This window comes from Clarias gariepinus, chromosome 27 (assembly GCF_024256425.1).
Source record: "Clarias gariepinus isolate MV-2021 ecotype Netherlands chromosome 27, CGAR_prim_01v2, whole genome shotgun sequence".
NCBI classification, from domain to species: Eukaryota; Metazoa; Chordata; class Actinopteri; order Siluriformes; family Clariidae; genus Clarias; species Clarias gariepinus.
This window is the reverse complement of record NC_071126.1, coordinates 9,803,268-9,828,693: the sequence shown is the minus strand read 5'-3', so window position 1 is coordinate 9,828,693 and position 25,426 is coordinate 9,803,268. Positions and strand designations below refer to the sequence as shown.

The window sequence follows — 25,426 nt, the reverse complement described above, 5'->3', positions numbered from 1 at the left end:
TTCCACTTTGCCGCACTGTCATTTTGATTCTCCGTGTGATCGCTCATGGCCTTTCCAAAGGAGCATGTTACAGTAATGGCACTACAGAAGTCACTCGGCCAAAGCAGGCTTAGCATCAGACGTTTCTTCTTTGCTTTTGCGTAATGTTACCAAGCCAGGTAATGTTTACATTTAAGATAACAAGAAAAAATTTTATGATTTATATTTGGCTGTTGCTTTTAAACCATTGTATGAAGTCATATCACCCTATAATTACCACTATACATCCACTCCAAATACATCATTAGGGCAATGTCGTTTTGAAAATTTCATTATGACATTGAGATAACATAAATGATGCCCTCAATACAACAGAATATTAATCTTTATTTATAGCATTTATGATGCTTACTCTCTGTTCACACATCTTCTGCCTGCATTACCACAATGCCTGTGCGGTTCCTTAAGGTTATAACAGATTTGAGAAATCCTAATCTGAGACACAGACAAAAACGACTGCTCACACACAAAGCATCTCTGAATTGTTGTAGCCTGTTGAATCTCTGTTCCAACCAAAAATTCCTTCTGGGAGGTGTGAGAATGAAGGGTCAGGATATTCTGTGTAATTAATGCATGCTTTGGTCTTTTAACAAGATCTTCCACTTTGCCGCACTGTCATTTTGATTCTCCGTGTGATCACTCATGGCCTTTCCAAAGGAGCATGTTACAGTAATGGCACTGACTGTTTTGTTAAGATAAGAGGAATAGACCTTGGTGAAGCCACTTTGCACACTTCAGTAATTCCGGTATCGCCCACACATATGCATGCACACACAAGCACACACACACACACACACACCATAGCAACGTCTACAAATCTACATGCTCACTTGAAGCAAAGGGGAAACTTCCATTATATCAATAGGAGCCCTTTTAAGTTTTCATAAATATATTTTTTATATATATATTTAATAAGTTCAACAAGTCATTGTTACCTTATTACACTCACTTTAGAGCATGCTACCTAGCTACTGTAGATCACCTTGATTTGTACATTACTGTTAAGAGTGCTTCTGGTGGAATTGGCATCCCTTTTTCCTTCACCTTTCATATTTTATGTCAAGTTGTATTTCCGGAAAGTAGAATTTATCCTGTCTGGTGGTAATGTCGCTAACCGTATTGCCATCATTTTAAACTGTTAAGTGGAATTGTAAGCAGGCAAGCAGAGTGCAACAGACAGTAAAATGTCCCAGTGCGGTTACATTAAGTATGAGCACTCTCGGAACACCACTTGACCAATCAAATTAGTGGCCCAGAACTAACGGCTGTATACAGCAATTTATTTACCATAAACTCCTACCAGGAACCGTGAAGCCAGTTAGGACTTTTACGCCAGGGTTTCTCAAATATTTTCAAGCATGTGACAATACATCCTGGTAACAGAACCTGAGACCGATTTCCAGTATGTATGAACATCCAACTCCTCAACATCACAATATTGAAATTTGCACTTAAATATTCTGGCTAATTTTGCCTTTTTTGTACGACTTTTTAAATGTTCAACATTCCATCAACACAACACATGCAGTAAGGTCCAAGCTGACATGTAGATGCTGAATTGTTTTTGAGTTTTGCAGGGTTGGATTTACTCCTTCAACTCAAGCAAAACAAAACCCAGTAAATATAATAACTTTAATAGCTACAGTACAGGTTGGATTTTCTTCTATCTACTGTAGATATCCATCTATTGTATATATATACTTTTTACATACACATGTACTGTAAAGAGGAGCTGAAAGTATAAATACATAAGATCAGGCTTAAATGTATTTTAAAGAGTTGTATTTGTTACATTCGGAATAGTTTTACCAGCTGTCTGCTAAAGCCATTTCTCTTTCATGTAATTATACAGTTGAACCCAGACTTTGCTATTTATAATGTGCTATGATATTGTTATGAATGCACTTCTGGGGACGTCCCAGCTGATGAGTTGTAAAAACCAATTACCTAGGGTGGTATGACAACCCTGTGAACAACTCAAGTGAAAACAGCACTTAGTGATATAAAACAGTGATATAAACTTAACAACTCTGTTTAACATGAGCTAGAAAACATTTCTCCTCCAATGATTATTTTTAGTCATTTTAGATTATATTGAACCAACAAGCACATCACTCAGAAATAGGTTACAAGCTGTCTGGATCAAACGTCACATTTGCACAACAAATGCAATCAGCAGGAATAACAAAGGAAAAACACAGAGGAGTAACATGATTTCATATGCAAGCAAAAACTGATGAAGTGGGTTATATTAGTGTACTGAGTGTGGGCGGTAATCAGTCTGGGAGTTTGTAGAGTTCATTACATTAAGATGATTTATAACTGCAGAATGAACTTATTAAGTTCTATGTGCTTTATTGTTCAGGATAGATGAGAATAAAACACTTCTAATTCATCATTAAATATATTTAAGCAATATCACATGGAAGGGAGTGCTGTCGTGCTGGTTATCAGCACGGCTCATAGGAATGAGGGGCAGCTTTATTTAACTGTATTTTGATTATTTTGCTCTACCGAAATATCTTTCCGTGCCTACCAAAACTAACTAACCATACCTGGTGACTGACAGATAGCAACTGCGAGTTAGTGTACAGGGCTGAAAGTAGTTTTACATTCTTACCTGTATGTAACAAAAAGGTGAGAAGAATAACCATGGAGGTGGTAGTAACCGTCCTATAAGTTTCTGCAATAGGACAGTGATCTGAAGCATACCTTTAAATCTGCATCAAAGTGGATGAAAAATAAAATAATTAAGTTTTGTAATAATCCAGACCTCAACGCAATTGAAATGATGTGGTGGGACCAGTACATATGCGAATTCCCGAAAATGTTAAGGAACTGAAGCAACTTTGTAAAGATGAATGAGCCAATGTTTCTCCACAATAATTTGAGAGCCTGATAAGTCATATAGGAAACAATAACTTCAGGTAATTGCTTTAATTAGGTAATTACTTTTTGCCTCTAAACGTTCATCTCCAAGCTCTTGTATCATGGGGGTACTTAGTATAGCCCACATGTTCATTTTTGGGGTTAAATAAATAATGGCATGGTGAAAAAAAAATTTGTTATTTATCTGAGGTTGTATTTCCTAATATTAAGATCCGCTACGATCAGAGTAATATTTGTTTTCTTTACACAGAATTAATCAGATCACCAAATTAAAAGTGTGAACTTTTGAACACGACTGTACCCTTTCATGCTCATCATTTGAAAGTGTTACTTGCATAACCCCAATGGTTCTGATAGGTTTACAGGCCCTGAAAAGTTTGAAAGAGATGAGTCATCTGTGCCAGATTGAAGTGCTTCATTGAGGGCTTGTCTAAAAAAGGTGCTAATGGCTCAATCCACCTGCTTTCTCTAGCCAGAGTATGAAAGGTTAGTGCATTATCTGCAGTGGATTTTGAATGGATCTTGATTTAGCCAAAGCAGACTATTTCCAGGATAATTCTCAGATTGTGCATGGGTAAAGACTTCGAGAATCCCTTTTCGATATTAGCAAATGGTTGAGTGTTCATTTTTTAATAAAGCGAGATTAGACATCAGCTTTAGTGGTACAAATGACAGGGCTCAAAACATTAGGGTTCAGATAAAGTCCCAGGTAAACATAATCAAAATTGTATGCACAGGCCAAGCCATGGTCAGAATACCAGAAAACAGAATTATCTAGTCCAAAAGCCTAGACAAGGCATGAAAGAAAGGTCATGTAAATGAGAAATCCACAGAATAAATGGCTCAGAATTCAACTCAGAACAAAATGCAAGGCTTAACATCAAGTTCAAGGTATATGCATATACCTTGAACGTGATGTTGAGTCTTGTTGCAGTTTAAGGTGCAGTACAGTACATGCATGAACCTTGAACTTGATGTTAAGATACAGGCATGTTTTGCTAGTGATCTTTTTAGAGGACGAAATTTAACGACATTTAGGTTTTAATTAATGGGTATTTTTTTACTTTCACTCTTGTATATTTTGGGTTGCATAGTTGCACTTTTAAAGGTTATACTTTCACTTGATCATAATTTTCATCCTTTCCTTCACCCCAGTCTCTAGGAAGGTTAAATATATATGTAATTAATATTAATTTAATTATTAAATAAATTAAAAGCACCAGTGAATAAGTCTTTTTAAAAAGTTATACTGTATGTAATTTGTCTTAAAGTTTAGAAATGTTAATCTTTCCAAGTATACAAACAGCCCTAGTATGTATATACAGTACTGTATGTATGGATGTAGTCAAACTGGGAGTAGGTTTTTCCTTTGTTTTGAACAGTAGAGTGTTAGTAGATTCTGTTTTTAAATTGGAAAAGCATAGGAATGGGTGGTTTATGTCGAATTTTAGTTTATTGTACCGATTGGTAAGATTTTGGTAAAAAAAAATCTGAAAATTATATTATATATATACCTTATATTTTGTCAGACTTACAATATTTTGTGATTATATTAGACAAAAATCTACCTTTTCCTGTACTACAATGTAGTACAGTGTGTGTGTGTGTGTGTGTGTGTGTGTGTGTGTGTGTGTTTAAGGGAAAAATGACATTCAGTCTGGAGATAACCTTATTTTAAATATAGTGTCATTTCACAATATCTTTGTGCCTGTTTTCTTTTTTTTTTTTCAAGTCAAAAATCCGTCAGATTTATTTTTCCTTTTGCATCATCTCCTCTTCTTTCTTTTTTCACCTTGTGAGGTGACTCCGACTTGACTGTGACAATAGCACTAAAAAAAAAAAAGAAAAAAAATTACATTTATTCCAAGACTAAAATTTTTTGTTGTCAGAGGAGCACAACTGCTGCCCTATTTTTGGAATAAAGACGGTGTTGCATGTAGATATCAACAGACTGCCTAAAGCTGAAAAAGCAACAGGACCTGGCTAATTGTAAATCTATAATATCGACTGTGTTTTTGTGTTTGTGTAGGAGGAGGGTGTTTTGTGGCGCATGAACCCAGCAGCAGAGCCTCAGAAATGCAGCTGTCTGATCCAAAGGGATGCTTAATTATTACCATCTATTTACCTGTGAGTGACACGCCTGATTCCTTTTCTCACACATACACACGCACACACATCTAATGAACACACACATATAGTGCTTTCCCACTGACACGGTGCTGGAGCAGGTGTCTAATCTTGACCCCTTCTACACATTTTGATTGTTTCTTAGGCAGTATATTCAGTTTAGAAAGCTGCTAGAACCAAAGGAAAAAAAAAAAAAGTGACGTCAGAAGCTGAGATAGGAAGAAGGTTATTTCATCGCCATGACAACAACTCAAGTTGTCTACATGACAGAAAAATAGAGATGAGGACATGAGAAGGGTTGTAAACATTGTGTGTGAGTAAATGAGCTAAATTACAAGGACGTCCATAAATCATTGGCCCTGGGGAAAAAACGGATATACTGGTAGGTCTAAAAACAGTTTTGAGCAGAAAATGTTTAGAATAAAAAACGTGAATCATACGATGTCTGTTTTCTTTTGTTTTACTTTAGACATGACAAATCTGTTGAGCGTGTGGGCATAAACAATGGCACCAGGGTCTTTCTAATACTTTGATTAATGACTAATTAGATGCGTTTGTATGGACCATGAATTATCAGAATAATAGCTCAGTTGAAATAAAGTTGCATCATTTACACACCTTAGTCATGTAACGCTAGGTCCCGTCATTTTTATTCTCTTCAGAATTAATAGATTCTTTTTGTCACATTATGTGATGTCACAAGTATTTTGGAGGGAAATTTTGCTTCCATTCCTGATCAGAAAACTCCATTAGAACATCTCTCTTCCACCTGTCTTTACTTCACACTTTCATCTATTGAGAGAAGAGCACCAATTGGCTTAGCATTTCATACACAGTAAAGCATCTAACCAACCATTGACTGAATTCTTGTAACCAATCATAATGCGAAAGTCAGGGATTATCGTAAAATCTGAGAAGCCTGATGTAAACTTAAAGTTAGGTTATGGGTTATAGCCCTTTGTAATAAAAACCGAACAATTGAGATTGCCTTAAAACCCTGAAACAGTGTTTTAGTGAGCAGTGTGTTCAAATTATTGTCATGGACAGCTCAGCAGACATGCAAGACATGCATTTCAGCTGCAGTCCAGATCAAGCTCTTCCGTCTGTTTTCTCAGTTACAACATGGTCATTAGACACTAGGACTGTGATTTCTCTTGTGTCTGAGCCTCAGTGCTGCATCTTACCTTGTCTCATTCCACAGTGCTGAAGCTTCTATGTCCCTACATGGTCATACTGAGTTTTAAACAGCTATATATCTGTACATGGAGCTGATCTATTAAAAATGTCACTGACTCCATGGTGATTATCCATATTCACATATGTGTTTTTTAAGTGTTTGGCTTTGCTTTAAATTTGTATCCGGTCTAGTACAGAGAAATTACTTTTGGTACATGCAAGAGCCTTGGGTAAACCTGAGTGTGACCACACCATGTGGTAAAGCAGTCCACTCTTAGAAACCTGTTACTTGAGCTTGTTTACTGAAGAAAAGAAAATGTCTAAAGAATGCCATGTCTGCAGAAATTATGCATAGTTGCAATGCAGAAATCAGAGTTTTATGATACTAGTTTAATGAAAAAATCGATAGAAGTGATAAAAGTTTTAACATAAAATTCTAATAGTTTAATAAAATTTTTATTATAATTGTATAGCATATAATAATAGTGAGATGGGGCAGGGGAGTTGAGAATGCAGGCAGGGGAGGTATGAATGTGAATATTAATATGAAAATAATGAATAAGAGCAATGCATATTTTGTGCCGATTGCAGATTGCATAACCACAAGAAAACACAAACATGATAACTCCATGATAAGTGAGGCCACCAGTCAGTTAACCATCAACAAAATCGAGTGAATCTCTAAGAGTAGGGAAAGACATCATCCAGACATACTAGTCCAATAGAAAACTTTATGTCCATGAGTCCCCAAGCTCTGCTCTTTAATCCAAGGAAAAACGTTTTACAAATGGCTTAACTAGACTTAATCGCTTGAACTGTATCTAAGTTCCAAACACTAATTTTAATTTGACTTAAAAGAAACAAGTGTACAAGGTACCAACAAACAGCCAGCACCTTTTGCCTGAAGTTGCTACTGTAGTGAATGTCCATTCAGTGTCATATAGGTCAATAGTAATATTTTAAAAATAATGCAAAATTTCACAGGGTGCCAGTGCAGTGTGGATAAGAGGTTGTGTTCTAGTAAGGACCCTGGTTGCTGCATTCTGGATTAACTGGAGCTTGTTTATGCACCTAGTAGAACATTGCATAATTTAGTGACATTATATCACTTATTTAGGCAATATTTCTGTGATAAAATAAAGCCATCTTAGTAATATTAGGGAATACTCAGACGATACTGATCACTAATTGCTAATCACAGGTAGGTGTGTGGGGGTAATTGGAATCTTCCATTTCACATAGTCTACTTAAAATAGTCTAGCATTGTTTATTTACTTATTATTTATAGCATTAAAAGATACCTATTCTAAACAGCAGTGTACAAATATAATTAAGATCTGAGAAAGTATCATGCTCAACTAAAGAGCCCTTAACTAGTATTAAGGAGCTCTCACAAATACCGTAATACTTAGCCAAAATGTAACTGTTCTACTACACTTACTCGTTATAACATGCAGCACATGGAAGAAAGCTGTCAATAAATAACAAATTCAAAACTTTGCACTAAATGTTTTTTAAATGAACACAGATTTCACTCACTTTGTAATTGGCAACTCATCATGGCTATTCATTAGCAGGCAGCGCAGGCAGGCATTTATTTATAAACATTAAAAACTAAAAATTTTAAGAGAAGGTCTTTACCTCTTATCATCCAGAGTGTGTGTAGCCATGCTGAATAGTCACCCGCAGCCCACAGACATGAAGCAGTACGGTAAACCCGGGCTGCTCAGTCAGAGCTGGGAATCAGTCTTTATTTCTTTCTTCATTATGTTTTTTGTTCACACTGCATTGTTCTTAAGTGGTGATTAAGGTTAGTTGTGATAAAAATATTGACAGATGTTATCCCTTGTGGTTTTCCTTTATAAAAAAAAACAAAAACAAACGAAACTTTGCATTTTGCAAATTTGACATATTTTGGAGAAAATTTAAATATTCTCAGATCATTGACGGCATGTTGATGTGACTATAAAATTATGTATTTTTGCATTATCACAATAATATTGGTTTACGTAATTGGCCAGAACAAAACTGTTCTATAGAAATTTAGTGATTATCGGCCGATTTAACTGGAATCAACAAGCACACCAATGTATTTTTAGTGCTGAACCTACTGTACCTACACTACATGATAAAACAGATAGGCCATCCAACTTTACTATGTGATCAAACAGGTTAATTCTGCATGTGGACCTAGTACCAGTAGTTCTGTCTTCTCTGAATTGAGTGGGAAGGTGACCCTAAAACCCTATTTAAAACTATTTATCAGGATTATGCAATATAGATTGACATATACTGTATATATATATATATATATATATATATATATATATATATATATATATATATATATATATATATTTTTTTTTTTTTTTTTTTTTTACCTTTTAGGTTAGGTTTTGGTTGTTTCTATGACCAAAAATAATACTGATACAAGCCTTTAACAGAACGGCTTAGAAAAGAAAATATATCCGGTGGTGGTGGATGATATAAAGATGTCACTCTGTTTCAAAAGTATCGACTTATAAGGGCATGCATCAAGCAAAGAAAACAACTAAGAATCCTGGTTAAATTGCTAAATTGGGTTAAGAACTGTTAAAAGCATTATGCACGCCTGGATGGGTAGTGATGAACATAGAAGTCATAAAAAACATATAGTTGTTGGAGATTACTTCCACATATCATAAAATCAACTCTTTACTGTAAAAAATACAGGAGAAATCACAGCTATGTTTAAAAGTGAAAAAGGGAACTCAAGGGACCAAACAGCTGTGTAGCCTTAATGAAACCACTTATCAGTGAGGCTAATAAGAAAAGCGGCTTCAATTTGCTATGAAGCTTAAAGAATGAACTGTGAAGCGTTTAAAAAAGGTCATGTGGTCTGATAAGTCCAGATTTACCCTGTTCCAGAGTGAATGGCATGTCCGGGTAAGAAGAGAGGCGGATGAAGTGATGCACCCATCATGCCTAGTGCCTACTGTACAAGCCTGTATGGCAGTGTCATGATCTGGGGTTGCTTCTGTGGGTCAGGTTTAGGTTCAGCAATGTTATATGCTCGGAAAATAAGGTCAGCTGACTACCTAAATAAATAGAATGACCAGGTTTTTCAATAGTTCTATAGTTCAAGAGGTTTTTTTTTCTTTCCGGATGATACAGGCTTATTCCAAGATAACAATGCCAGCATTAATCAGGCTCAAATTGTGAAAGAGTGGTTCAGGGAGCATGAAACATCTATATTACATTAATTGGCCACCACAGAATTCAGACCTTACCCACACTAAGAATCTTTGGGTTGTGCTAGAGAAGCCTTCACGCAGCAGTCCGACTTCTCCCATCATCAATACAGGATGTTTGAGAGAAATTAATGTGACTTTGGGTGGTCAATACGTCAATGCTTATTGAAATTATGCCATAGTTAATGTGTGCTGTAATCAAGACAAAAGACTGTCTTTAGTGTGTGTGAATATTAGTGTGTGACGTTTTTTGGCTAGGCAGTGTAGTTTAAAGCTATTAATGCTCTTGTTTTCAAGTCATCTGTTTTAAGGTGCTTCTGTAATCATCATATTTGGGTGATAGTTTTTTTCCTTGACAAATTAGTTTTCTTTTAAGTGGAACTACATTATCTGGAGTATAACTGAACATTTACTCTCGGGGTTCAGTCACCTGATTGAATGCTGTGGTCATGTCATTAATGCAGTAGTGTGGTATTTGCTTCTATCATTACAAAGGAATTGTGAATGAGATGAGATGATGATCTCAGATGACTTTAGATTGGAAATGTGACTATATTTTGTGTAATTAACCTCAAATATCAGACATTAATTACTACTGATTCTAGAATGGACATAAACACTGTTCTCAGTGGGTATTATGGATTTTCAAAATTAATATTAACCTGTCAGACTATTTATGCCTTTTGTTTGAGAGATCTGCAAATTCAGTTATTATTAATCGATAACTGATATATAACACCTTTTAAATGTGCTTATCATAATCATCATAATCCTAATTACAAAACTATAAAATGCTACTCTTTAAAATTGTAAGGTTTTAATCATTTACTTAAATCATTGTTCAATGTAGAATGAAAATTGCAAGTGATCCTATCCCAAAGCACACACACTATGGGTAATTGGGGAATGCCAATTAGCCTAATCTGCATGTTTTTGGACTGTGGGAGGAAACCCACCAAGCACATGGCGAACATGGAAACTCCTTGCACAAAGACCATGAGGCAGGAATCAAACCTGGACCCAGGAGGTGCAAGGCAACGGTGCTAACCACTAAGCCAGTGTGCCGCCCTGAAAACTGTCAATATTGCCTATGTGTTCTTAATTAATACACTGTCTATATATGAAATAGCTTTTGGTTCCTGCTTCCAAGGCCACTGTTTCTATCTGTCCACCTGTCTATAATACTACTGTAAACAGAAAAAAAGAAAACTACTGCCCTACTTAAGGTAATGGTTTAGTTTTTTTTTTCCCCCTTGGATTAAAATCCTGTATGTCGTACTATCGTAGTGTTTCACTTTTGTCTTTGGTTCTGATTTCTTAAATTTATGGTGCCAAAAAGTAAGCCTGAAACCTACTGAAGCATTTTATTGTAACCTTAAATAAACTACACTATGCACAATACAATGCATTGCTTTGCGAACATACCTTTATTGCAGATTGTAATACCATGCCGTTGTGTCTTTGATTTAAGTTATAGCTATAGTTATAACAATAGAGTGCATCAGATGCAGTAGAACAGGGCAGGCTGTCACTTTAGTTTCTGCTCATATTAAGATGGACTAGCCCTCCTGCCCTCTGATAATTAATCCAGCTTGATCTCAATCAAACACTATCCTTGGTCTGCCTGAGATTTTACCAACAATTCCTTTCCATTATTGTACAAGCATCTACAGTTCATTACTGTGCAGCCTCCAGGCACTGTGTTCTTCTGCAGACTTGTCAAAACCAGTAGAGCGTTTGGCAGCATCCCTCAGACAGCTGGAACTATTAGAAGTTCAAACTTTTGCTAAGTGAAACTAAAAGATCTTGTTTTATGTTACAAATTAAAGTTTGTCCTGCCACTTCAGACTATCCACAGGTACTGTCTGTGAGGTTTTTAAGATAAATAGACTTTTTGAAAAAAATTAGACTTATGTAGGCCTATTGATGATATTCAGTAAAGTCTTTTGATTAACACGTTAATTACTTAACTTGTGGCAGAATTTCACTGTAAGTGACCCTGAGTCCCTGATGCACCTTAGTACACACTGAGTTAGTAATTTATAGGGTAGGTAGGATAGCAATGTGAGTTAAATAGGAGTACATGTCACCCCTAGTAGGGTTTTTTATTTACTCAGCTAAAAGGATGATTCAGACATGAGCGTTAAAAGAGACGACCTACCCATTCCACTACTGTAGGGTGTACAGTATAATGTATACCGAGGATATTAGCATGCTTAACGAAATTTGAGTTAGAGTGCCATGTCGATCTGTCAACCTTAATGTGTAAAATACTGTGAATAGTACTGTAGCTTCATCCTTTAAAGAGCAAAACCAGGGCTGCTAAAAGTAAAACTCCTGCGCTGAGAAGCTGGAAGGCTTCATGTGAAGTACAGCAAGGTTTCCTGGCCTTTGGTCTTGTGCAATAACAGTTTCCAGGAAGGCATAATACAACTGCAGAGAAGAAGATCTCTCCAAGGGTTGCCTTTTATTTAATGTAATATTTCAGCATCAGCTGACTCACTGATTGTTTCTCTATTTGTATCTTCAAAGACATTGCTGGAATTGTTGTATCACTGTTGCTAGAAATGAGTACGTTCAATAGCATTACCAACAAGATCGCTCATTACAAATGCTGGACATATTGAGCTACTTATATTCACAGTGGATGGTATCGTAGGAGTTAAGATATTTAAGCATGTACGAAATCAGAAATCTAAACAACCCTTTAGTGCATTGCCAGCAAACTATACTATCAGACTGAACAGTTAAAGTTTGGTACAGTAGTACCGCTTAGAGTATTTGCTAAAGTTATCTAGCTTATTAAATTTGATTAGCAAACTTTATTTACAGTTCTTTGTTGTAATTTTTCACTCACTCATCATCTATACGGCTTTGTCCTGGGGGGGGTTGGAGTCTATCCCAGGAGACGAGGTGGGCTACACCCTGGACAGGGTACCAATTCATTGCAGGGCAAACACACATACACACACTCATTCACATACTACGGACAATTTGGGGAACGCAAATTAGCTTAATCTGCATGTTTTAGGACTGGGAGGAAACCAAAGTAACCAGAAAAAACCCACCAAGCACAGGGAGAACATGCAAACTCCATGCACACAGAGGCGGGAATCGAACCCGGACCCTTGAGGTGCAAGGCGACAGTGCTAACCACTAAACCACCTAAAATCTATTTAAATTGACTTAATCTTCCTAATGTGCATAATCAAAATGTGCTTACTAAGCACTCAAACTTTAGCGACATTTATCATTCCCCTTCAAGCACACAAAACTGAAGAATAAAATTGTGGAGATGGCAGGTTGCATCTTTTGGCTTTGGGGGTGATTTATAGAATCCTGTGTTCTCCTGCAGTGAAAAGTCTATAGGTGCGATGATTTGGGTACTGTATATCCATTTAATTTTTAGCACCTGTGCAAGCAAAATGCTCATAATAAACACACACCATCTGGTATGTATGACATGCAGCGTGTTGGCAGGAAGCAATTGCTTAATACTAATTAGCCAGTACTAAATAATTATAGTTCCAGGTGTTTCCTAATTCTCATTGACACCTCTTGACCTGACATAGTACACAAAAAAATGCAGTTTATTTGGTACAAGTCTATTTAGAATATTCTGTATTCTACTTTAAAAAGAAGGTTGTGGATATTGTGGGTTAAAAATAGATAGCCAGTTGACAGGTACAAAACCATGTTACTTTAGCCCACTCCTGTGGTTGTAATCCTGTGAAAAATATGAGGGAAGGATACAACTGGAACAGTATGTAACTGACTAACCAAGGTTTTGATTGATTTTGTCTGCATGGTAATGTATATTGTCAGCTATTAAGTTTCCCAATATGTCAGAGGTTTCTATTTTATACTGACTCACTCACCGTCTATACCGCTTTATCCTGTATTAAGGGTCGCAGGGACCTGAAACCTAAAGGCACGAGGTGGGGTACACCCTGGACAGGGTGCCAATCCATCGCAGGCCACACACGCTCAGTGGCACACTACGGGCAATTTGGGAACACCAAATAGCCTAACCTACATGTCTTTGGACTGTGGGAGGAAACCGAAGTACCCGGAGGAAACCCACCAAGCAGGGGGAGAACATGCAAACTTCATGTACACAGAGACGGGAATCGAGCCTGGCCGGGAATCGAACCCGGACCCTGGAGGTGCAAGGCAACAGTGCTAACCACTAAGTTGTACAGATGTTAGATACTACTGTAGACCATACATCTTTTAAAACTTGGCATAATTAGTATTAAGTTTGTTAAATGGTTATAAAATATAATGATGTTATACTTTCACTTTAATTTAAAAACTTTTTTCCCCATGAAGCCCACTTCCAAGTTTGATTTATCTTTTTACTTGTACAAAACAAAGAATATTTTAAATCACTTTTTAATTATGTTTGTTGGTTAATTTGCCATTTTTTATCACGAAAAAGAAAAGACTGGTGTATTCGAGTGATGTACTGTAGCAACGTAACAATCCAAACAAGCTTGTCAAAGAAGCAGATTTTAACTGTACGTATCAATGACAGCATGTACTTTAGAAATGCATAACACACAAGTATGTTACTGTATCTTCTACTGTGATCTCAAACTAAACTGGTCTCTATACTGCTCTTGCTGTTACATTATTACTGGAGAATAGGCTGCTTTGGTTCCGCTGGCACAGGTGGTTCTAACAGTAATATTTTATTAACATATTTTTTTAAACAACATTTTCCTCTCTATTTCTCTGTCCCTTGATTGTTGAAAATGAAAATGAGGTCCAGATTTAAAAGTGTGAACATAACACTGACAAATGAGAAATGTGTGATCAAATCAAGCTAACAGATGGATTCTCTACCAGCATGTGAGTCTGAGCTGTATTTCCTGTAACTGATGTCAGAGTTAATGGCAGGAAATGGCTGATCTAAATACGCTTCACCAAAGATGCATGTAATCAGGCTATGTAATTAGGCTCAAATTAAATATGAAAAATAATCCCTTTGCTTAACCAAATATAACTAACCAGTAAAAGAAATATTTTTGGACTTTGTTCTGGAATCAGCATATAGCTAATGAACAGCATTACTAGTCAATAGTTGGCAGCATGGTGGCACAGTGGAACTGTTGGTTCTCCCACCGTGTACTCCGGTTTCCTCCTACAGTCCAAAGAGATGCAGATTAGGCTAATTGGAGGTTCTAAATTGCATGAATGTGTGCTGCGATCAAGGGTGTGTCCCACCTTGTGCCCTAAGTCCCCTGGGATAAGCTCCAAGCCTCTTAATTGCTTGTAAGCAAGGGATTGTGTGTTTTTACACTAATTGATGGGAAAAGTTTGGGGCTATTACCTGAAAAATCACAAATCCTATTTCCTTGCTTCCATTTATGATCTGGTAAACAACATAAGGTGACACCGATATCCTTATTTACCCGCTTATCAAGAACCGTTTTTTTTTTTTTTCTTTTTTCGGCAAGCTTTTAAGGAGGAACAAGGTTTGAATAATGTCATATTTTGAGACCTGGATGCAGTTGGTGACTCAAAATCAATTCTGTGCACCTTAATCCCTGTGATCAAATTCATTAGAAAACAATAAATCCCTTCTGCTGAACGTTAATCATGTTGAAACCTTTCATTAATTCACATGTTGGATACTTGAAGGTCTTATGAGTCACTGTGTAATTTCATTGTTCCAGATATCGTACTAATTTCAGGTGTGTCAGGTGGCAATAATTGTCACGTAATCGATAATTTAATTTAAGGGCCGGAAACAATATACTTCAATGTTGCCAGATTCTAAATGCAGTAAAAACCAACTGAGGGTGGTTTTATTTCACTCAATTACTGTTATAATGATACATAATCAGAGCTGATCCTGAGACACTAGTTAATCAACTCATGATCAAGTACTGTAGCTTAGACTGAGTATTGGTGCAGACCCACCAAATGTCTAACACACATAAATAGCAAATATTTTGGCATCAGCAACAAAGCACAGTCATCAGTTGTAGATTAAAGCTACAAGATTGGAAGTTGTAACTCGATTGTTAATTTTATTTACTGGTTAACAAGAGGTTGTGTGTTCAAATCCCAGGACGACTGTAAAGCCATTGATGGGCAATTAACCAAGTCTGTGTTTGGAATAAATTTAACTTTGGATAAAAGCATCTAATATATCATTAAAAGTGAATTGAGATCTAGGGAGCCTCTACTAACTTTGACTTTATCGAAAATTAGCAAACTAAACACTGAAATAGCCAATTTGAAACTGCATAAATTGCAAAAGTTTTACTCACATAATTAGTTGGAGTTTTACTAACTGTGTGCAGTAAAAGTGTCATGTGACCTCAGTATACTGTAAATGGGTTCTTCGAAGACACCAGAGTAAGACAGAGAGCACACCTAAACCATATCACCAAGAAGGCCAAAGGGGAGAAAAACGTCTAGAAATGTATGTTGTGATTATTTATATATACACAATAGATTAGATAGATAGAGTTCCTAATGCAAAATGGTGTTGTTAAAATCATTAAGTAAGCTAGACCAACTGCATGTAAGAAAATAGTTTGGGAAACAACTGAATTGATAGAATTGAGAAGAGATTTAAAATATAGAACTGTGTTATGAATGGATTTTTTAGATACTTTATTCTAATAACCTTAGACATTTAATTTCCCTTTGCATCTTTGTTTTAAGTGCATGTTAAGACTGCCTAGATCACTAAACTCAGTCCAAGAAAAATAAATTGACCTGCATATCAAAATCCCATTCATTTTATCAGCTGTATGAAGGGTCATTTATTCATGCATAAAAGATTAATTCTTAAGTGTCATAGAAGGAAGATCTTCCGCTTCGTGGTGATTTTAGACACATGAATGCATCATTTTTCTACTGTTTACCTTCTTCATGAAGGAGAATTACAGGGCTTCATAAATGCTTCTCCTCTATTCCTTCTGTTTGATAGTCTGTCAGTTCAGTGATCTTGGAATTTAGTGCAATAAATCAGCTGAACATGGGCTGACAGTACAGTATTGGGGGATTGTGTGAAGAATGTTTCATATAGTTAAAACACTGAGGTAATTTGACATTTCTCTCTTCTCGTTTGTCAAGGTTAGCCATCCATCCTAGAGTGCAGGTGGGAGGTAATTGGGATTTAATTGACAGTCCTTGAAGACAAGCTGGAACCTATGGCACAGCAGCTGTACAATACAGGTAAATATTTAGAAAATTAAGGTATTTTACTGTTGCATTTCTATAAAACAGGAGTACACACAGTTTTTTACTTTGTTTTTCTATTATAATACAGTACACCAGTAAGCGCATAGATGCAATTTATCAAGTGAAACATTTGTGTTTTCATTTCATCCCAGAATTATGTAACTTAGAACTTTCAACATTTAAAATGCTTTCATATTTTCTATAAACTCTGTAATATTCAGTTGGAAGGTCAAACTTTTCTGAAAGCTCTGACGACTTTGCAGTAGATGGCTCACATTATAACAACAACTTGCACGATTAATGTTACAGGCTGTTAGATTTTTACAGTTGAAAAACATTCTCTGTATTAAGAGAACTTTTAAATACACTATATTGCCAAAAGTATCCTCTCACCTGCCTTCACATGCCTATGAACTTAAGTAACATCCGATTCTTAATCCATAGGGTTTAATATGATGTTGGGCCACCCTTTGCAACATCAAAATCCCCATAAACACACTCCAAAACCTTGTGGAAAGCGTTCCCAGATGAGTTGAAGCTGTTAGGTTTGCCGATATCTCAGGAGGGATTTTGGTCCACCATTTTTTTTTTCCAAATTTCCCCTCTAAATAAGGTTTCATACTGGTCTTCACTGGAGTTACAGCTTCACTCCATGACCTTAATGTGTTTTTACTTGAGCCACTTCTTTGTTGCTTTGGCGGTATATTTTGGGTCATTGTCATGCAGGAGGACCCGTCTTCAGGAGGTTCTCATCCAAGATTTAACAATACATGGCCCCGTCCATTGGCCCCAGTCCAAAGTCGGCTCACAACTTTTGCAGAGAAACAGCATGGTGTTTCCACCTCAATGCTTGATTGTAGGGATGGTGTTCTTAGGTTCAGTCACTTTTTCTTCCTCCAAAGATAGAAGTTGATGACTATGAGTTCAATTTTGGTTTCATCTGGCCACAGCACTTTCTTTCTATCCTTCTCTGTTTATAGGCAAACTTTAGATGGGCCTGTACATGTGCCTTCTTAAGGAGGGGGACCTTGCAGCGCTAAAGGATTTTAATCCATGGCGGCGTATTGTGTTTCCAGTGGTTTGTTTGGTGACTGTTGTCCCAATTGCCTTGAGATCCTTCACAAGTCCTTTCTGTGTAGTTCGGGGCTGATCCCTTACTTTACTCATGATTATGCTTACCCTAGTAGGTGATAGCTTGCATGGAGCTCTGAGGGCTATTGATGGTTATTTTTGTATTTCTTCTATTCGCGAATAATTCCTGCACTGCAACAGTTCCTTCTCAGTTCCAGTCTCCTTCTCACCAAGCTTCTTGCTTATGGTGTTGTAGCCCATTTCAGCCTTGTGCAGGTCTACAATCTTGTGACCTTTAACAGCTCTTTGGTCTTGCCCATGATGGTTAGGTGTTAGTGAAAGAGAGTTTGTGGATGGGTGTCTATTATACACATATTGAGTTGTTGTTAGGAGCGCCTTATTACAGTAAATTAATCTGCGGTCTGTGGGAGCCAGAATTATTGTTGGATAGTAGGAAATCAAATAATAATTTTACTGACTGAAAAGCAACTCAATTTATAGCATTTATATTAAAACACATATTTATATAATATGCTTTTTTTCTGGGTTTTTGATCAATATGCTGTCTCTATCCTTTAAAATTAACCTAGGATAAAAATAATAGAGCCTTTATTTCTTTTATAAGTGGGCAAATGTACAAAATCTGCAGAATATCAAATTATTGTTTTCCCCACTGTATATACTGTTTGTAGCATATAATTGTTATATGCTACTTTTATACAAAAAAGGAACTAGTTACATTAAGATTATTAAACTAAAGATAGCTATAGCTTGTCTTGGATGACTATTGAATAAGAAATCTACTGATACAGTAAATGGCTGCCGGTGGAGTCTGCTTGCTAAATATAAGCATTTTGTTGACGAAAAGTTTTATAAATTCCTTTCGAACGCGTATTTAATCTTAAGTGCTTTTTTATTTGCTCTAATATTCCTTTAACTGCCATGATGATCCATTGCAGTAAAAGTGGTATGTGGCAGCTTTTCCGGGATTTATAAGCACAAGAGGCTTACCAGTGCTACTTTAGTATTTCCAATACAGCAGAATTCCTGCAGTTTTGTTCTTTCTAAAAGTCCAACTCTTGAGGTTTCATGAGCACCAAATTCACCCCGCTGTTTTAAAGCACATCCCTCAGGTATCCGTTTATTGAAAGCCTGAGCTCGGCTTTTTTCCACTGTTTCTGGAGAGTTGCAGGGGATTGTCTAACCCAGATCACTTCAAATCCTGCTGATCTGGAGCCTAAAAAGTCAGTCTGTTAAACGGTGGAAACTGATCCCCTCATTTGTGCTTTAGAGGTCAGACTTGTGAGCACGATCGCCAGCAAAGCCTTTAATATTTGTCTCAAACACTACAGACCCAACTACAGTATATAGGAGGCCGAACTGTACAGGAAGCAATATTTTCATACTGTGCTAATGAAAATGTTACAGTTCAATCTTAGCAAGTGAGAGGTAAAGTCATTAGACATGTACACTTTGAATTCAGATTGCTTGGGAAACTAATTATGGTCTGTGGTCATTAAGAAAGCAAACTTTAATTAGGCTGAGTTTCACCTGTCGGTTTTTAGCGCTGACTTCTGACATAGCTGTAATTAATACTTACTGCTGAATCTTCAGGCAGTTCAAAGATTTGGTTCAGGAAGGGGAAAAGGTTATTTAAGCTCTATAAATTAGATGTGCTGCAAAACCCCCCAGCAATTTAACCAGAGCAGGTGGGGTTTGCAGTCAGCAGGAACTATTGCCAGATGCAATGAGATTATAGAAGAAAAAAATACTAAAATGAAAGTCTGTAGAAAGTAGCAGCTAATTTCTGGGAGCAGTTCTTCAGCATCACATTTTTCACTTATTCCTACATAATTACTTTTAGTCATTCAACTATAAAATGGGCCAGTACAGTTGCTTAGTCCTTAGCTCTGTCACCCCGCACTTCCAAGGGTTTGGGTTCGAATCTTACCTTGTGGAGTTTGTATGTTCTGCTTGTTGGCTTTCAGTATACCCAGCATTGTGTGCGAAGCTTCCAGGGATAGGCTCCAAGCTCCACAACCCTACACAGCACACATTGTATAGATATTAAATAAATGAACAAACAATACATTGAATACTTAAAGTTCAAAATAATTATTGGTTTGACATCATTGTAAATTCTTTGCTAAACTAAGATGGCTAAAAAAAAAAGTACATGTACTCGAAGTAATTGTTTTGTCCATGGAATACTTCAGTCATCATTGCTCATAATGTTAAAATGAAAATAATAAAAATATTTCAATCAACTCTTTATTGAACACTGAATTTATATGCACACACACACATACGAGCACACACACATACAGTAGTAGGGCCCCTTTTGGGCCCCTGTGTATATATATATTGTTACCGGTTTACATCTACTGTACCAATAATAAATCAGTGTGACCCATTATATTGTGCCTTATTGCTGACATTTAAAAAGGCTGGATCTACTTGATAATATAATTAATATAATTGACAGCAACTTAATCCAGTTATTCAGTTCATAATCGGAATCAGTTTCTGTTTAATTATTATTACTATCAAATGTTTCTTAATTGCTGTCTGGCACATTAAGTCGCATTAAATAACATTTTAAAAAAAGTTTAGGTTTCTTCAGACATTTAACTTATTTAACCGTTTAACCAGTTATTTAAACTTTTGCTAAGGCAGTTAGCCCCAACAATTAAGATTACTGACTTTCCTGAATATGAAATGAGAATTCTGTCAGAAATCCTTGGTAGTTAACTCGCTGATAGTCTAAGCAGGTAAAATTGTATATAAATTTTAAATGTAATCTTTTATAAATGTGTTTTACACCATTCAGCTACTCCATTCCCATCTGTCTGAAGGTTGAGAGGTGGGCTTGAGCTTGCTCATGAGCTGGTGCTTACCTGACTAATCATATGGTGCTGATTCAGACTCTGGAAGCATTTTCCTTGTTGAGATTCTTGTTCTCCTTTAAGGTTTATAAGGTGTCATGCTTCTGATTAACCTAGTTAAAGTAAAGTATATCCTGTATATCATTACCAGGATAACATAAACATATTGGTCTTTACTTGTAGAATATAATTAGGTGATGTTTTTAAAGTTACATGTTCTGGCAACAGGTTAAACACCGAACACTCCATGGTAAAACTACTGGTTTCCAAAACTGATCGTGCAGTAACATTAACTTACTATTTTAAAACAAAAAATAGTTGTTGTTTTTTTTTTTTACCTTGGCGTAAAAAAGCAATAGTAAAAATTGACCTAAAGTTTAAACCATACGATGGTTAGCCTAACCCTAGGATGTTCCTAATAATAATATTGTAACCAGCTGAGTGGTTTTAACCAAGTGACATTCAACCTCACTACTTCATTCTCAATTCTATTAAACTTTTATTTAACTCAACCTTACCTTCTTCTTAATTGTATCTGCAGCAGGCAAAGTAGGTGGTATGCTGCTGCCACCCAATGAGTGAATGAATGATGCGCTCATTCAAGTTGAACAGATTTTTGGTAAAGTGGTTTTGTTACTGTAACTTGACACTGAGGCCTTTTGGTGCACATTTCCCTAACACAGTGACCAACATTTGCGGGCTTAGAGCATGTGTGGGAGAAATTGCCGGGAGTTATATATTTATTAGAATCTACATGGTACAGTAGGCCTAATTGGGTTGGCCATTGGAAAACTTTGAAGATACAGTCATAAATGTCTAATCAAAAATAGGTTTTACTTTAAATGATAAATGTAGACAGAAATCACTAAACATAGACATAGAATTTTATTTCATTTTAATTAGCTATACACACATGTATGAGCAAAAAAAGAAAAATCGGAAAAGTTTTATATAGATCACTTGTGATGATGATGATAATAATAATAATAATAATAATAATAATAATTTAAAAATCCCCCCCATAATAAACTGAAGTACATTTTAGAGACATTTGAGCTCTCAGTTTTTCCCCAATAGGAAACAGTTTCTCAGGAGATACATTTGAGAAGATGGAGAAAATGCCTAAAATCTCATTTAAACTTAAAAATGGCTTATTTTTGTCTAGAACATGTCCATCAACATGAGATCTCATCTTGTAATTTCCTTTGCTATCAGGATGCATGTTAAGACAAATCATCAGTAAGAGTGGCATGAATATTAGACAAAAAGGATTAGACGTGCTGTTTACAGATGTGGAGACTGTCAATCAGTTCATGCTTGCGTCAGTTAAGGATGTGTTTCAGATTAGAAACCCTGAATCAGTATGAATGATTCAATCAAGAAAAAAACAATATTAGACACTTCAACCACAGGAAGAGGGCGTTGGACGTCTTGGAGACTCTTTTGAATGAACTGAGAAAGGTGGAGGTGATGTCTCTAACTGTGAACAAGTCACCTGACAACAGCACTGTTGCACACCTGCTCCTCTACTGTACAGTATGTTAGGTTCTTTAATGGTGAATGCTTTCATGAGGATCTACTTGGACTAATAACTTTAAAGGGGCATGTGACTGAAAGGGATGATATTAAATCAAACTGTTTAAAACGTTGGATTTGGGATGTATTAACTTTGACGGTTTTGGTTTCAAAGCTGAGAACCACTGCCTTATCCACCAAAGCCTCTTGTGTGGTGAGATAAGAGCGGCAATGGACTTCATTTGTTGTTATTTGTTTTTCTACAGCTTACAGCACCACTTTTTTCACCAGTTGTTCTCAGACATGTCAGCTCAATATAATGATTTGCTTATCCACTATGACATTAGATGGCTTAGCAAAGGAAATGCACTGCGACAATTTTGAACTAAATGACGAGTTCCTGGTTTTTTTTCTATAACCCAAAGCAGAAAAAAATCCCATACATTTCTATCTCTAATAGAGAATGCTGAGTTTTCTGCTTTTTTTTTTAAGCGCTATTCTCCGCTATGTGAACCAACTCAATATGGAGCTACAGGGGAGAAATAAAACTGTCAAACAACTTGCTGGAAAGACTTCATGCATTAAAAAAAAAGCTCATGGCTTTTTTTTTCCTGCTGATTTATGCCCAGCCAAAATGCTCCACTTCCCTACAGTGCTCACATCAGGCCTACAAATCAGCGAAGTGATAACTGGATTAATAGACACTTTGAAAAGCAACTTTTTTTAACAAGCCACAAGGTTTGTTAATTTTAGTATCCCCACTGAAGTAATGAGGTTTTCGAATGACGAGAACGAGAAATTCCCTTCCAGCTATTTTTATACTCACAATTATTATACTCATATCATCATTCTCGTCGTGAATGCCACTAAAAATTAATAATCACGCATTCCTCTCTGCCCACCATCTGCACCACTTTATGTGTATTACAGTGTATACACCTGGCTTTACTGCTCTTGCTATATCTATAAATCTGTCATAGTCACAATCCAGAGTCACATTAATTTCTCTCCCGGATCTTGTACTGATAATGGGAGAGTCAGAAAGTAAAGGCTTCTCCAGCACATCCCAAAGATTCACAATGGGGTTAAGGTTTATCCATGTGTAAAAATGATTTCTCATGCTCCCTGAACCACTCTTTCACAATTTGGGTCCAATGAATCCTGGCATTGTCATCTTGGAATATGCCCATGCAATCAGGGAAGAAAAAAATCCACTGATGGAAAAACCTGGTGATAAAGTACATTCAGGTAGTCAGCTGACCTTAGTTTTTGGGGCACATAACATCACTAAACCTAGATCTGACCAACAGAAGCACCACCAGATCATAACATTGCATACACATTTTTGTTCAGTGGGAACTAGGCATGATGTTTGCATCATGTCATCCACCTTTCTTGTTACCCTGATGCACCCATCACTCGGGAAGAGGGTAAATCTGGACTTATTAGAATACATTCTCCAATGGTCCACATTCTTTATGCTGTCTGGCAAATATATTATTGTTATCCCAATCTATTATTATATTTTTTTATGTTTTAATTTCACCAAACATTTAAGTATCTCTGTTTGCGATAATTCAAAATTTCTTCCTTAAATCTGATGGTTCACAACTATCCTTTCAGGGTTTAATAATGTGTTGGACAGTTTTTAACCCAATTTTAGCAGTTTCTCCTTAGTTTTTATCTTTGCTTGATGAGTAACATATTTGCCACGACCACAGGATATGTCTTTTGACATGCTTGTTTAAGAATCGAGTACTCACTGCATTGGTTAGGGTTAAATAACTTGTTGCGAGTTGAACCATATTAATTACTGCAGTAATTATCCAATGGAATGCTTATACAGTAACTACTTTCTTAGTTAATTTTTGGCCGGGCAAATCAATCAAATTTATCAAATACCATATAATACTAATAATGCACTTAATGTTCTATTGATGTGGTACGGCTCACATATGGATTAATTTATATGTGGTGCACTGTTATGCTGTAATAATTCTATTTAATACCATTCTATGTACATAAACAGTATTACAGTACTTTATTTATTTGTAGCTGTTAATGCGATTACTTATTTCTCAGGCCCCTCATTTGCCCCTCATTTGCGATCCTTATCATCATCCGGGCCCAATTCCAAACCAGTTGAATAGCCCAGTTTTACACATATTTGTTTTAATTATAGACATTACTGGTATAAACATTTTCCTAGTTTAGCCTTCCTCAGTTTAGAGTGTTAGAGTAGATACTCAGAGCAGCATGTACCTGTATAATAAAAATGTCTTCTCTATAATGAAACATTTCTGATGAGACATTTATAGAAATCTGGAAGATTTCCTGCTTGTTTACTTGTCCCCAGCATGTTTTTTTTCTTTTTTTCGAAAACAAATTTACACCTAAACCAAGATTCAATTATTGGATGGAATAACAGAAAGATATGTACATACAATATATAAACTTTAATAACGCACATGTTGTTGCAAGTTCTTTAGTAAAGAAAAATAATGCGCGTACTGTATCTTCCAGACAGGTATATTGCAGGATACACTTAACACATTTTCATCCTTATTATTACTTAAGATATTATTATAAGATACTGGGCTAAGTTAAATGTAAAATGATGAGCCAGTGGAATTCCCCTCTATTTAGAAATCAAGATGGTAAGAGGAATAGATCTCTGAGACTTGGACTCATTATTGTGGCACAGATGGCTGGGGTGTGAGGCATAAAACTCCCAAACTTGCTCATTTTTCAATAGGAATAATGACTAAAGTGCCATCTATGGGAACGACATCAAGTAGGGTTGAACACTGTAGTTGAAGATGCTCATACAGTGACTGTAATGCTTATGCATTAATGAAGAGCTTCTGTTCTTTAGATGACTGAATGTCAATGCAAGCTGACCTTCTCATTCTGTCTGCTAGAACACTAACATGGCCCAACACCTGACTAACACCTTCCTTTAATCCGTAGCTATATTATATGAAATAAAATGTGAACAGAAGCTTAATTACTGATCTAAGGAAACAAAAGGGACCTAAGACCTGATGGTGTCATATAAAAGAATAATTTTATCTGAAGTCATGGTCAGCTACTGTCTAATATGACCTTTACTCAAGTAAGCAAGTGGCTCTAATGGAAGAAAGTTTGATCTTAGACCTTTTACAAGTGACCTTTCAGCCATTATGACCCTAATGTACCATTTGATGTCTAATTGTAAAATGAATAATATATATTTTTTCTTTTTAAGAGAAAGACAGACAGAGAAGACAGGGAAAATAGATAAAAAGCATC

The 25,426-nt window shown here is 36.2% G+C and overlaps 1 protein-coding gene across 2 annotated transcripts in view; it reads left to right on the top strand.

The window, feature by feature from the left end:
- The window catches only part of lrfn2b (leucine rich repeat and fibronectin type III domain containing 2b), a 154,236-nt gene that overhangs the window by 83,055 nt on the left and 45,755 nt on the right, over positions 1-25,426 (top strand). For both annotated transcript variants that reach the window (XM_053489410.1, XM_053489411.1), the window contains exons 3-4: positions 4,958-5,055; positions 16,557-16,658. The gene's annotated coding sequence lies outside the window, so the exon portion shown is untranslated. The remainder of the gene's footprint in view (positions 1-4,957; positions 5,056-16,556; positions 16,659-25,426) is intronic.